Source organism: Globicephala melas, chromosome 1 (assembly GCF_963455315.2).
Source record: "Globicephala melas chromosome 1, mGloMel1.2, whole genome shotgun sequence".
In the NCBI taxonomy this organism is placed as follows: Eukaryota; Metazoa; Chordata; class Mammalia; order Artiodactyla; family Delphinidae; genus Globicephala; species Globicephala melas.
Genome location: NC_083314.1, coordinates 99,122,517 through 99,135,833, shown reverse-complemented (window position 1 = coordinate 99,135,833; position 13,317 = coordinate 99,122,517). Strand labels below are relative to the sequence as shown.

At 37.7% G+C, this 13,317-nt stretch overlaps 1 long non-coding RNA gene across 3 annotated transcripts in view; it reads left to right on the top strand.

Moving 5' to 3' along the window:
- The window catches only part of LOC115859645 (uncharacterized), a 97,356-nt gene that overhangs the window by 2,334 nt on the left and 81,705 nt on the right, over positions 1 to 13,317 (top strand). For all 3 annotated transcript variants that reach the window (XR_009564571.1, XR_009564570.1, XR_009564567.1), the window contains one exon: positions 10,307 to 10,349. This is a non-coding gene — a long non-coding RNA (uncharacterized lncRNA). The remainder of the gene's footprint in view (positions 1 to 10,306; positions 10,350 to 13,317) is intronic.

Here is a 13,317-nt window from a genome sequence, read left to right as displayed (position 1 = left end):
GTGTCTGGCACATGGTAGGTATTCAATAAATCTTTATTAAATAGGTCATTATCCACTACTAGCTGAGCAATTTCTTTGAGATGATGTCTTTTTCTGTCTTTACAAAATGCAGGGAGTGATATGCTTTTGATGACTACCAAAAAATCATTGATAGAATTATCAAACATAAAGATGCCTTGCTTATGACACTTTAGAAAGTCATTTATGTTGAAAGGCTTATGACACATATCATATATACTTTATATGCACAAAACATACATACCTAAGCATATAGCTGATTAAATGATATCATATTTAGTATGTAAATTTTCCAATCTACTGGTCATTTTTTAACATGTTTTTGTTTTTATTTTCTTTGAGTGATTTCAAACAGCTTCATAGGGAAAGGGCATTGACAAAAAGAATAATTAGTAATCCAAAGGAAGGTATACTTTATCTCCTTTCAGGAAATCTATATTGAAAATGAAGTTATTCTGAGTAGGTAAAGAAATATTGTATTTTTAGATACACAAATAATTTCAAGTCTTACTTTTCAAAATTCAGTTAAAGGAACTTACTTTCACTATAGAATTCTTGAACAAACCAGGCTTTCTGCCTGCCTTCATTTCTCAATAGCAGTGTGAATTTGGATGACTTTTCTGGAGGTAGATTGATGAAGGTGTTATGGCAGTCATTTTCCTCCTCAACTCAATATAAGCGGCAAAACTGGTCTCATCTTTTTTTGCAGAATTATTCTGTGTGATTTGGTTTCTCCCTTGCCACGTAAAACAGGTTTCAAGTATGATTGCATTTTCCCCAACAATTTATCGTTAAAATTTTCAAATATATAGAAAAGTTAACACAATTTTACAGTAAGTGTCCATACAGTGACCTCCTAGGTTCTACAGTTTTAACATTTTGCTGTATTTTTTCAATCATACATTTATCCACCCACTCAGCCATCAGCCCATGTTATTATTTTGTTGCATTTCCAAGGGAGTTACAGACATAAGCACTCATATGATTGCATTTTGCGTGAAAGATAAACCCCTCATCTAGGTAACAGATTAACAAAACATACATATCTAAGCATATAGCTGATTAAATGATACCATTTCTTCATCTAATTTCAGCAGGGCCTTGAGAATTTTGCTTTAAAACAGTTTAGTTTTTAATCAACACTGTAACATTATTTTGATGATAATGAAAGCAAATAGAATATTTATTTCTAACGTCATAGCAAATATGAAATTTCATACGTAGCAGAAGACAGGGGCATGGTTATAGAGAACCATTATTCTAGGGGAAAAAAGAGGGGGATAAAAGCCTTTTTAGTGTAAAGAATAACAAGGATCATGGGGGGCCTGAAGAGTTTTCTGCTTTCTATTTCTGCTTTCATGTAGGACAATAGCAAATCATCCCTGAGGGTAAACATTCAGGTCTTTCCTGAAAGGTCTTTAAGATGCTTTCGTAACCTTTGTTAGTAACTCATTTTTAGTACCTTCACTGTCAGAAATTCTTCTTATAGCTAATCTAAGACCTTCAAGCAGTAGTCATAAAATGTGAAAAAGAGATGCAGATAGTCATAAGAAGTTAATACTGATGGGTTTTCCATTCCATTGTCATAAACACATCATATAGTAGTTTTATATTAAAGTGATAACACATAGTTGAGACACTGCATTACATTATGAACAAATTGTAATTACCTTACATCTGAAAGGACTCATCCATCAATTTTCCTATTTGAGTTCATTGTGTGTCTTTTGAAAAGAAGATATCAGGGCTACTGAGTAAACTCCATCTGACCTTATTGTGAATAGAGAGTATTATTTTACTCTGAAGCTGTTCCCAGAGATTGCCTCTTTGTTAGAGGAAATTTTGATTAATATTCGTAGAGCTTAGAAACCCTGAATTGATTGTCATTATTTTCTAACAATTCACAAATAAGTTATAATTAAAGATAGCATTGCTTCAGAAGACAGAGTTATATTTACTAAGATCAAGAAAAGTTCTGAAGTTACATTATTGTGCATTTGCTTACTCAGGGGGAAAAAAGGTAATTGTTTATTCAGTGATCTTGCTCATCTACACATTTTACATGATGTGATCATGTAAAATGCACAATAATATTTTTTTAAAAAAACTCCATATCCATAGTGATTTTCTGTGAAAAATATGGAATTTTTACTGTTATTTTTAACCCTAACTTAATAGATTGAAAGAGTAACCATGTGGACTGATTGTAAGAAAATCACTTACAACCCTATATTTTTGTGTAAAGTAACTCCCCAAGATGTTTCCTTGTGTGTGTAAACTTTTTTTCTTCGTTTCTAACCCATTTTTATACTTGGCAATTCCTTCCTCCAAAGAATATTGCTAAAAAGGTAGAATCAGGGATACATAGTTTCACTCTTTCTACGCTTAAAAAACTACATCCTGCCCTTTTAAGATTTATTTAGGGAAACATATCTCAATTAGCCAAGATTTGGTGGGAGAAGGAGGGTGGTTTCCCCTTCACTCAAAAGCCAAAGTTCTTAAAAGTAGTCTATCAACCCCCCCACACACCCTCACTCTACTACTCTTGTATTTCTCTGACCTCACTTCCTGCTATTCTCCCTACCACCACCACCATCCCCTCCACAGATATCTGTGTGGCTCTGGCTCCACTTCCTTGAAGTCTTTGCCCCAAATTTACCTCCTCAGTGAGGCCTAATCTGTATAAAACTGATACTTCCAATCACTTCATCTGCTCTTTTCCCCCAGAGCACATATTCATCTTCTAACATAACTGTATAATTTACTTACTTATTACGTTTATTGTCCATGTTGTCCTAGAATATAAGCACCACAAGGGCAGGGATTTGTTGTTCCATTTGATTTACTAATGTGAAGGAAATACCTAGAACAGTGTTTGGCACATATGCTCAATAGATGTATGTAGAATGAATGAGTGCATATCTACATATGGTAATATATTATAAATACATTTTTTATTCATAAGGGAAGAACTGTGCAGAGAGAAGTTTGCATAATTATTAAGAACTCAGGTTTTCGTGTCACTCAGACCTTGGTTTAAGTTTAGGTGTTTTCTGTTCAGTAGTGTTACTGAACCAAACTTAGGTCTGCTTACCTGCGCACGATAAAGACAATCTACTGACAATGAATTGTGGTGATGGGAAGTGCAGCATTTATTGCAGGGTGCCAAGCAAGGAGAACAGGCAGCTCATGCTCAAAAGACCCAAACTCCCCAATGGCTTTCAAGGAAGGGGTTTAAAGGCACTGTGAGGGAGGGGACTGCAGGGTACATGATCAGCTCATGCATAGTTCTCAGATTTGTTGGCATCAAGGTAAAGTTTCAAGCATCATCAACCTTTGGGTTTCAATGGGTCTAGGGTCTATGTGCGTGTGGTCAGTGTTTTTACATCTGATGGGGGTCTGCTTCCTCTAAAAACAACTTAGGAATGTGTGTCAGGCCTTTATATATTTTAGGGAACTTGGAGTTCGGTGATTCTGCCATGTGGCAGATTTATAGTCTAAACTGTTACCAGTTTCCCAGCCCAATGGCTATTTGTCTCCACATCTTCACATTTCCTAATCATTAACTCTTGAGTCAGCCTTTTGAGACTCAAGGGAGGCCTGGGAAACTAAAGCAAAAGCCTTTACTTCAAAGGACAGGGACACAGGGGCTTGTATGTGGTTTCAGTAGTTCATTCCCTTTCTAAACCTCAGTTTTCTCATCTGTGGAAATAGTGATAATAATACCATCCCTCATAGGATTATTGTGAAGATAAATGAAAGAATACATATTAAGGACTTAGCATAGTGTCAGGCAATTAGTAAAGATTCAATCAACACTGGCAGATATGGAGTTTGAAATTAATTTTATAGTAATCTACAGTGTCCATCAGATTATGAGAATCAGCCCTTATCTCCCACCTAGATTGGTTCTCATTCTTTTCCTCATTCACAATAGTTCTCTGAAATCATTACATAGTTCATTATAGACCAGTCCTCTAGATGGACTATTTTATTGATTCACAAAGGGTCATCTTAAGCAAACATTATTATTATACTCTGAGGTGCTTTCTGAGAAAAACTTTGTTTCTATCATTTAATTGAGTTTAGCACTATAAACTTGATTGGCACCAAATAAATGTTGCTTGGCAATATGTTAATACTTAAAATAGAAGATGGCTAGCATGCAGATGGACTTTGTTTCTTAGTATTATAGTAAACAAAATCTACTGGTGAGCAGAGAAGATGTTCACTTGGGTTTGAAACAATTTTTAAAAATTTTAGATACTCAACAACAATTTAAAAAGTAATTGTGGTACATTCATACAATACTATACAGCAATGAAAAAAATGAACTACTGTTACATAAAACAACATGGATGAATCTCAGGATCTCAACATGGATAAGTAAAAGAGTACCTTGGAAATGGGATATAGCTTACATACAGCAAAGTCCACAAAATCTTAAGTGTACAGTTTGATAAGTCTGCTCTGATCATTGTATCTGACTTTTGTTGGACATAAGCACTCATTTCTCTTGGTATATACCCAGGAATTGGAATTGCTAGGTTATAGGATGCATGTGTTTTTACTTCAGTAGATGGTGCCAAACAGTTTTCCAAAGTGTTTGTACAATTTACATTCTCACCAGCAAGAGATGAGAGTTCCTGTTCCCCCATTTCCTTGCCAATACTTGGTATGGTGAGTCCTTCGAATTTTGGTGAGTGTGTATTGTTATCTCATTGTGGTTTTAGTGTGCAGTTCCTTGATAATTAAGATGTTTATCACCTCATCTGTAATTTTTTTCTTGAGTCATTCTTTAATTTCTTTATTCTTTAATAGTTTTAAATAAATGTATTTATTTATTTATTTTTGGCTGCATTGGGTCTTCATTGCTGAGCACAGGCTTTCTCTAGTTGCAGAGCAGGGGCTACTCTTCGTTGTGGTGCGCGGGCTTCTCATTGCAGTGGCTTCTCTTGTTGTGGAGCATGGACTCTAGGTGTGCAGGCTTCAGTAGATGTGGCACATGGGCTCAGTAGTTGTGGCTTGTGGGCTCTAGAGTGCAGGCTCAGTAGTTGTGGCACACGGGCTTAGTTGCTCCATGGCATGTGGGATCTTCCCAGACCAGGGATCAAACCTGTGTCCCCTGCATTGGCAGGTGTACCACCAGGCAAGTCCCTGTTTCCCTGTTTATTCTTTAATATTAAAACAATATCAATTTTTGTATTGGATGAAAGTGGTTTTTTGTTTGTTTACTATATGATTCCATTTATATAAAATTCTATAAGAGGTAAAAGGTTAGTGGCAGAAAGATCAGTGGGCCAAAGATGGGAGAAAGGATTGACTGCAAGAGGCATGAGGGAACTTTTTGAAGTGATGAAAATACTCTATATCTTGATTGTGGTGGTGGTTGTATATTTGTCAAAACTCATTGAATTGTATACTGAAAATTGATCAGTTTTATTGTATGTAAATTATACTTCAGTAAAAAGCTGATTTAAAAACTGAAGTAGGTAAATATAGTTTGCTCATGAAAAAATAGAAAATGTGATCTTGAAAGAGAAAGGAGGAACATTGTATTACAAATCAAAATAGATCCCCTTTATAGTTTATATATTTCACCTTCAGCTTTTAAATAGTCAATTTTCCAGCCTCATCTCTTGTGCTGAACATTAGTCTCTAGTGATACCAAACTTGGTAAGAAGTCCTCCATGCACACTATATTGTTTCTTTCTTTGCTGTCATTGGCTTATACTGAACACTTGCCTGGAACAGCTTCCTCTCTTGTCCTCCCCTGAGACTCCCACTTCCTCTCTCCCTCACCTGGCTAACTCCTACCTACCCTTGAAGACTCAGTGTGGAATTCACCTTGGATGAAAGTATTTTTAAAGACAGTATTAATTGAAAACATTTCTAAGCAAGTTTATTTATTTTTAAAGATAAACACTGTCATTTTTTTAATCTCCTTGCTATACTTAAACAAGCAATATTTTTTCTAGCTCATTGAGGTATAGTTGAGATATAACATTGTGTAAATTTGTGTACAATAAATTTACTTGTTGTTTTAAAGCATAAGTATTTATTTCCCCCATCACAATGTTATTTAAGTGGTGAATCTGTACTTGTAAGTAAGTAAACCAATTATAAACTAAGATACTTTTTTTCAGTGGGAATATGTGTGCACCAATGACTGTGCGTGCCTAAATATAATTATTCCCAGAGAGAATACCTGTGGTCAGGATGCCCATTCACTCTGGCTCTGTTGCCAGTCACTATGTGAGTTTGGACTGTTTTTTTTTTTTTTTTTTTTTTGCGGTACGTGGGCCTCTCACTGTTGTGGCCTCTCCCGCTGTGGAGCACAGGCTCCGGACGCACAGACTCAGCGGCCATGGCCCACAGGCCCAGCCACTCCGCGGCATGTGGGATCCTCCCGGACCGGGGCACGAACCCGTGTCCCCTGCATTGGCAGGTGGACTCTCAACCACTGCGCCACCAGGGAAGCCCTGGACTGGTTTTGCTCTCAGTGAAATTGATGTTTTTAGCTAGATGATTTCTAAGACACACTCCAGGATTCAGAAACTTCCTTCTGTAGAATAAGCAGGTTAGAATGGAAAGAATACTAGACCAGGAATCAACCTGGGCTCTGCACCTGTGGGCCTTTGCTTCATTTCATGGTTCTAAACCCCAGTAAGTTTCTTTGTCATCGTACTCTTTTCCTACTTTCCCTCCTTTAACAGATTCTGATATAAAACAGTGAGCAATGCAGTAATTCCTTAAGCCTGGAAATTAGCATAACCAGAATATAAATTTTTTAAAAACCATATAAGTTGTTATTAAATGTGTACACTAATAAACTATGTAGACATTGAGTTATTCAAATTTAGTAATATGGTCACTTATGATACTTAGAGTGTTTTTATTTCCTATGATAAATCTAGAAACTTTTTGAACCAAAATTAAACCCCTGGGACTTCCCTGGTGGCGCAGTGGTTGGGAGTCTGCCTGCCGATGCAGGGGACACGGGTTCGTGCACCGGTCTGGGAAGATCCCACATGCCACAGAGCGGCTGGGCCCGTGAGCCATGGCCGCTGAGCCTGTGCGTCCTGACCCTGTGCTCCGCAACGGGAGAGGCCACGGCAGTGAGAGGCCCGCGTACCACAAAATAAACAAAAAGAAAAAAAAAACAAAATTAAACCCCTGTCTATATCAAGTTGCAGAATTTCCACAAAATTAATTTTCTTGGAATAGATTTGGTTTGCATTTTCTAGATCCTAGGCAGGCATAGGACATGATTCACCCTAACCTTATTTCCTTGCATTTTACTTTATTTTATTTGTTTTTTTGCTTGTTTTACAGTAGTTTTCTGCTGTAGCTGAGTATCATTGTTTCTTTTCAGCAATTTCATCACCTCACTATCAAAGCCCATTAAATTTTCAGAAAATAATTTGCTTATTGGGATCCAGACTCAAGTAAGATCTATTTTAATCTTACCTTTGCTTCTGGTTGTTGCTCCTCTTTGGACATTCATTAAATAATATGCACTTGATGAAATTCTAACAGTAGTATCAAAGATATTATTTACTCCTTGAATACCAGTTGTAGAAGCAGTAGAAAGCTGTGAGTAAGAAAGAGCTTGGGCTTTGAAGTGAGACTACTAGACTACTAGACTACTAGAGTGGGGGCTACTCTTCGTTGCGGTGCACGGGCTTCTCATTGTGGTGGCTTCTCTTGTTGGGGAGCACAGGCTCTAGGCGCGTGGGCTTCAGTAGTTGTGGCACGCAGGCCCAGTAGTTGTGGCTCGCAAACCCTAGAGTGTAGGCTCAGTAGTTGTGGTGCGCGGGTTTAGTTGCTCCGTGGCATGTGGGATCTTCGTGGACCAGGGCTCGAACCCGTGTCCTCTGCACTGGCGGGCAGATTCTTAACCACTGTGCCACCAGGGAAGCCCGATTTTACACAGTTTCTTTGTCCAAGTAAAACTGCACTTTAGGACCGTTCTCTCCCCTCCCCCCACCCAAAAAGTGAATGTGCCATTAATATATTTGTACTCTGAAAACATACAGATTTCTAGGCTAAAGCTCAAAGTTTTTAAAAATTATAACATAGCTGAAATATGATTTGTAATGAAAGGAAGCAAACATGGTATTAATAACCATAAAAATAAATAAAGGCTTAAACATTTTTTTCTTAAATAATGATGTGATGACATATTTTCCTTCCTAATAACTTTGTTCTATGGCCAATTAAACTCCATCAGTAAGTTGGGGGTGTTTGGGGGTATTGTGGTACGAGACTCTGGAGCCAATCCTTTTCTTAAAGAAGCTATAAGAATTCTTACATAGAAATTACACTCAGAGTCATACTGTCTTGATACATTGCTTATATCTTGTTCCTAAGGTATAAGGACCTGCATCTCTATCTTGTTGTTTCAAGACTTTGAACCGTACAACTGATTTCAGTCTTCTGAGAGACTTGATTTCTTGCCCTCTGACCCATCTCTACATTAATGAGTTCCCTTTTGCAAAGCTAGACTCCGGCAAAGTTAATTACTCACCTGTCTGAAACCATCAGGGTTACTGAGTACTTTTGAACAGGTCGTGCACTGAACAACTTTAGAAAGTGCCATTCACATAGACTACATACAACTGTACAACTGCACATGGTGGCCCAGTGACCAGTTTTCTATTTCTTAAACTATTGTTCACCTGCTATGCCCCTGCCTGGGTAGGTACCCTGAATCTTGCATTATGTGATTTCTTTGTTTGTTTTTGTTTTAAAGTAATATTATATGCCATATCATTATGTACTAGATAGAATAGCACTTTTAAAGAGTGGTCTTCATTAGATAGCATGTGCTGATTTTCCTGCCCAGTGTTTGTAGTCTTTAATTATTTGATCTCATCTGCTTTGTATATTGCTTCTGGTTAACTTGCCTCAACCTTCACAGCCACTCATTGCTCAGTGCTGTTGCATCCACCTGGAACACTCCTCTCCTTTATCCCATAGGAATCTCATCCTTTAAATTGTAGTTTAGAAGCTGCTCATCTATAGTATCTCACCTGAGCTGCAATTTTTCCTTTCTTCCTCTTCTGATTTCCTTTAATGTTTTATTACGATTGCATGTTACTTCTCTAGTTAGACTGTAGATTTGAAGGGCAAGCACAGTGTTTTACTGGTCTTTATCTGCTCTATAACACCTATATCAGTGCTTTGCTCATAACAGGTGCTCAATGAATATTTGTAGAGTGTCTTGGTGAGACTGCCACTTAACAAGAGCCATCAAGTAGATATGCTTAATGGAACTGAGAGGGGAGAGGCTAGAAGCAGGGAAGTGATTTGGTAAACTCTTGTAGTGATTTGTATGTGAGGTGATAATCAATCTTGAGTCTACTCAATGGCAAAATAAGTTGAGATGCACTGATTATATAAATCAATGTGGATGACCATGAACATAATTAAATGGGGGAGGGGAGGACAGGGATTGATTAAAATCTGTTGTTGATGCAAATTGGAACCTGTTTCTTATGTTTAGAAGTTTATGTCAGATGTCAGGAGAATAAAAATAAATTCAGATCTAAGTTAACAGTACTCTGCATTCACTTTAGTAATGGTTAAAACCACCGAGAAATGTATCCTCAAAAAACTTTTGTTTAATCTTTCTAAGGCTGTCTTAACATTTGATTATTTTAAATATGAAATCCAGTTTTTTGTGAAATTCAACAAAACCAGAATGTGCTGTGGGATTTTTTTTCCCACTTGTAACCAGCTGGACACAGAAATAAATAGGCATAGTGAGAGTTGAGATTATTACTCATTTTGGCAAATTATTTGGAATACTTTTATGCCTTTCTCCCCAAAAGCCCCCAAGAGCTAGACTTACTCATATCTGGAGGATCACATTTTTGACAGATTCTTGCACATTCATGAGTGTCCATCACATGCAGAGATTTAGCTTAATTCCTTTCACAACTAATTTGAAGCCCTATAATACCTAATTGACCTTAATTGTGCCTGGTTCAATATAGCAAATATTTATTGAGTGTCTGTTGTGTGTAAGGCTATGTGTCCTGTATTCTTAGGGAAAAAGAAAAGCATAAGTTACTATCTATGCTCTCTAGAAATTATATTCAGGTGGGAAAAACAGCATAAATAGCTATGTTCCATAGTGATAACATGATAATAGGCAGTGATACACATGCTATAATAAAGGCACAGGCAGTGTACAGTGGGAGAACAGAGGGAAGAAGGGATTAATTAAACTGGATACTGCTCTAATAGCTTGGTCTAATTCTGTTCTTTTTATAATATCTAGGTAACACAAGGAAGCTCTTTCTGGATCCTTGACTGGTCTCCAGGTAAGCAGAGTTTATTTATGTCACAGTTTCGGGGAGACTGTATTGGTGGGTGTTGTCCAGGGAGCCCAGCTAGTTGCAGATGAACTTCAGCCTTGCAAACATATTAACTGGATTTTCCAGGTTACCCAGAATACCAGTTTCTTAGCAGTGGGCTAAAACTAACTACATTTATCTGTTTCGGACATACAAAAATATGGGTGTCATTTTGTCAACTTTGTTAGTGTTTGGGGAGAGGTAGGGGATGTATATTCCTAATTTGGACATTCCTTCTTTTGGATACCATCTTGAAGGTTACTTGATGACCATACAATCCATACAGGAAAGTGAGTATTATTACCTAGATTCCGGGAAGACGTAAGGAAGTAGCAATCTTCCACACAGTATACAGGCATAATGGGATTCTTGTGAGTCCCATTTTTATAAGTTCCCAGTCTGAAGCCTGTTTCCAGGACATAAATTTGAATCAGTTGCCCTGAGGGGTTGGTATGCAGAAATGAGTGACTCACCTTGTGAGGATTCCAAACAGCTAAGTACCACCATCATTTCAGAGTGTTTTGTTGTTGTTGTTTGCATGAAAACTGCCAAAGTCCTATTGAAAAATTTCAGTTATAGGATGAGTTCAGTCAGTTTTTGTGGGCTATTTTTATGAATCTTTTCATAGAAAAATGAGTACTAGTGATTACTAGTTTAAAGTGTTGTAAATACACCTCAACAATATGGCCATGCATTCTGCATACTCAGCAGAAACAGAATATCCACTTATGTATCTATTTCAATAGTTAATTCCTGGGCTTCCCTGGTGGCACAGTGGTTAAAAATCCACCTGCCAATACAGGGGACACGGGTTCGAGCCCTGGTCCGGGAAGATCCCACATGCTGCGGAGCAACTAAGACCATGCACCACAACTACTGAGCCTGTGCTCTAGAGACTGTGAGCCACAACTACTGAAGCCCGTGCGCCTAGAGCCTGTGCTCTGCAGCAAGAGAAGCCACCACAATGAGAAGCCCACGCACCGCAACGAAGAGTAGCCCCAGCTCACTGCAGCTAGAGAAAGCCTGTGCGCAGCAACAAAACCCAACACAGCCAAAAATTAATTAATTAAAAAATAGTTAATTCCTGGCTTCCTCAAGAAAATGAAACATGGCACAACATACTTCTTATTCTTTGAGGCTGATATTATGCATAGCATTCCTCTGTAGAGAATGTATGTAAATTGTTGCCTATTTTGTATCATTTTGAAAGATTAGCAGGCTCAATAGGAGCCATTGTTAGTGAATTTCCTGTCCTTGTAAGTAGTTTGAGTTGTAACTTAAGTTTTCTCTTTGTAGTGCCATCCCTACCATTGTTTTTTTTTTCCTACTCAATACAGTATTCCTCATATTGTTTGTTGAACATGTATCCCTCTACCCCTTCTCTTAATCTCTTCTCCCACATTCACAGAGCCCTTGCTTCATCCATTATGCTCTTTCCTAATTTCACTGCTTGCTTTTTCCCTTCAGCATATTAGAGTGTACCCATCTTAAAAATAATCAGAACAACCTTCCTCTAATTGTTGCCCCATCTAGCTATTATCCAATACTTCTTCCCTTCACACACCATGTTTTGAAAAAATAGCCAGAGGTCATCTCAAATTCCTCATTCCTGCTATTTTCTTAATCCATTTTATCTGATTTTTCATCCCTTCTACAATGAAACCATGGTCTTTAATGACCTGTGTTACCTTCTGCTGCTGGATCTCTGTAGCTCTGTTGATCCTTCCTTGGTTTGTGACACCATTTCTCTTCAATTTCTATATTCTGATTCCATCTACTCCTCAAATGTTGGTGTTCTTGGGATTCTTATCTTGATCTTATTCTTTCCTTGCTCTACAGACTCCAATTTGATGATCTTATTCATTCCTGTAGTTCCAAAATCATTGTTAAAGTTATAACCTTTAACAGTGGTTGTATTTTCACTTGCAGTAACCTTCCTGAGCTGCCATCTCATATATTCAGCCATATATCTGCTATACTTACTTGTTTCACAGTATCTCAGTATGTACAGAACTGAACCCTACTCTTCCCACCATGGATGCTTTTCTTCCTGGATTCCCTTTAATGAAGAGAAGCACCATCCAGACCAAACCCTGATGCCTCCCTAAGTGCTTCCCCCCTCAAAATCAAATGAGGCTAAGCCAAGTTTACCTGCTTACTGTCTCTTGATTCTAATTCCATCTTTCTATCCTAATTCCAAAGCCTACTGTTTTTGGCCAGAATTACCTCATCACTTCTTAAGACTGATTCCAATCTCATCTGATATTTATTCTATTTATAACACTGCTTCAATTTTTTTTTTCTGAAACACATCTTTTATTATTTTATTCCCCTTCTTGAAATCCTTCAGTGCTTCCCCATTACATTTAAGATAAACTCCAAACTTCTTAGCGTAGTACATATAAGGCATTTTATGTTCTGGGCCCAGTGTTTCTCTCTAGCTGCAACTCTTACCTCTGCTATGTGCAGTTCAACTTTGTGTCCGGTCCCAGAGGTCACTCCACTCTCCACCTTCCACGCTGTCCTCTTTCCCCTTTTTACCCTTCCTTCTGGCCATTCCCTGCCCAGCTCTCAAACTTCAATCCTAACAGCACTTCTTCCAGGCCTCTGCTTTTCTTTCTCACCTACTCATTTGGCATTGCCATGTTCCCTATTCATGTTTCTTTTATCACACTGATTAATTCTACTGTAATGGTTTGTCTGAGTCTTTCCTAGACCTACACTCCCTAGCAGCAGGAATTATGTATTATCTTTGTATCCTGCTAACTAGAATGTACCTATGGAATATACTTAATAAAAGCTTGTTGGATAAAAATGTCTGATGTCTGATTTACTTCAGAAATAATCACTGCTATCTACAATTACAGTTCTTTTTTTAAAAATTACATAATGCATAACAAGTTTACTCTTTAAAAATGGTCACAGTTCCTCTCTG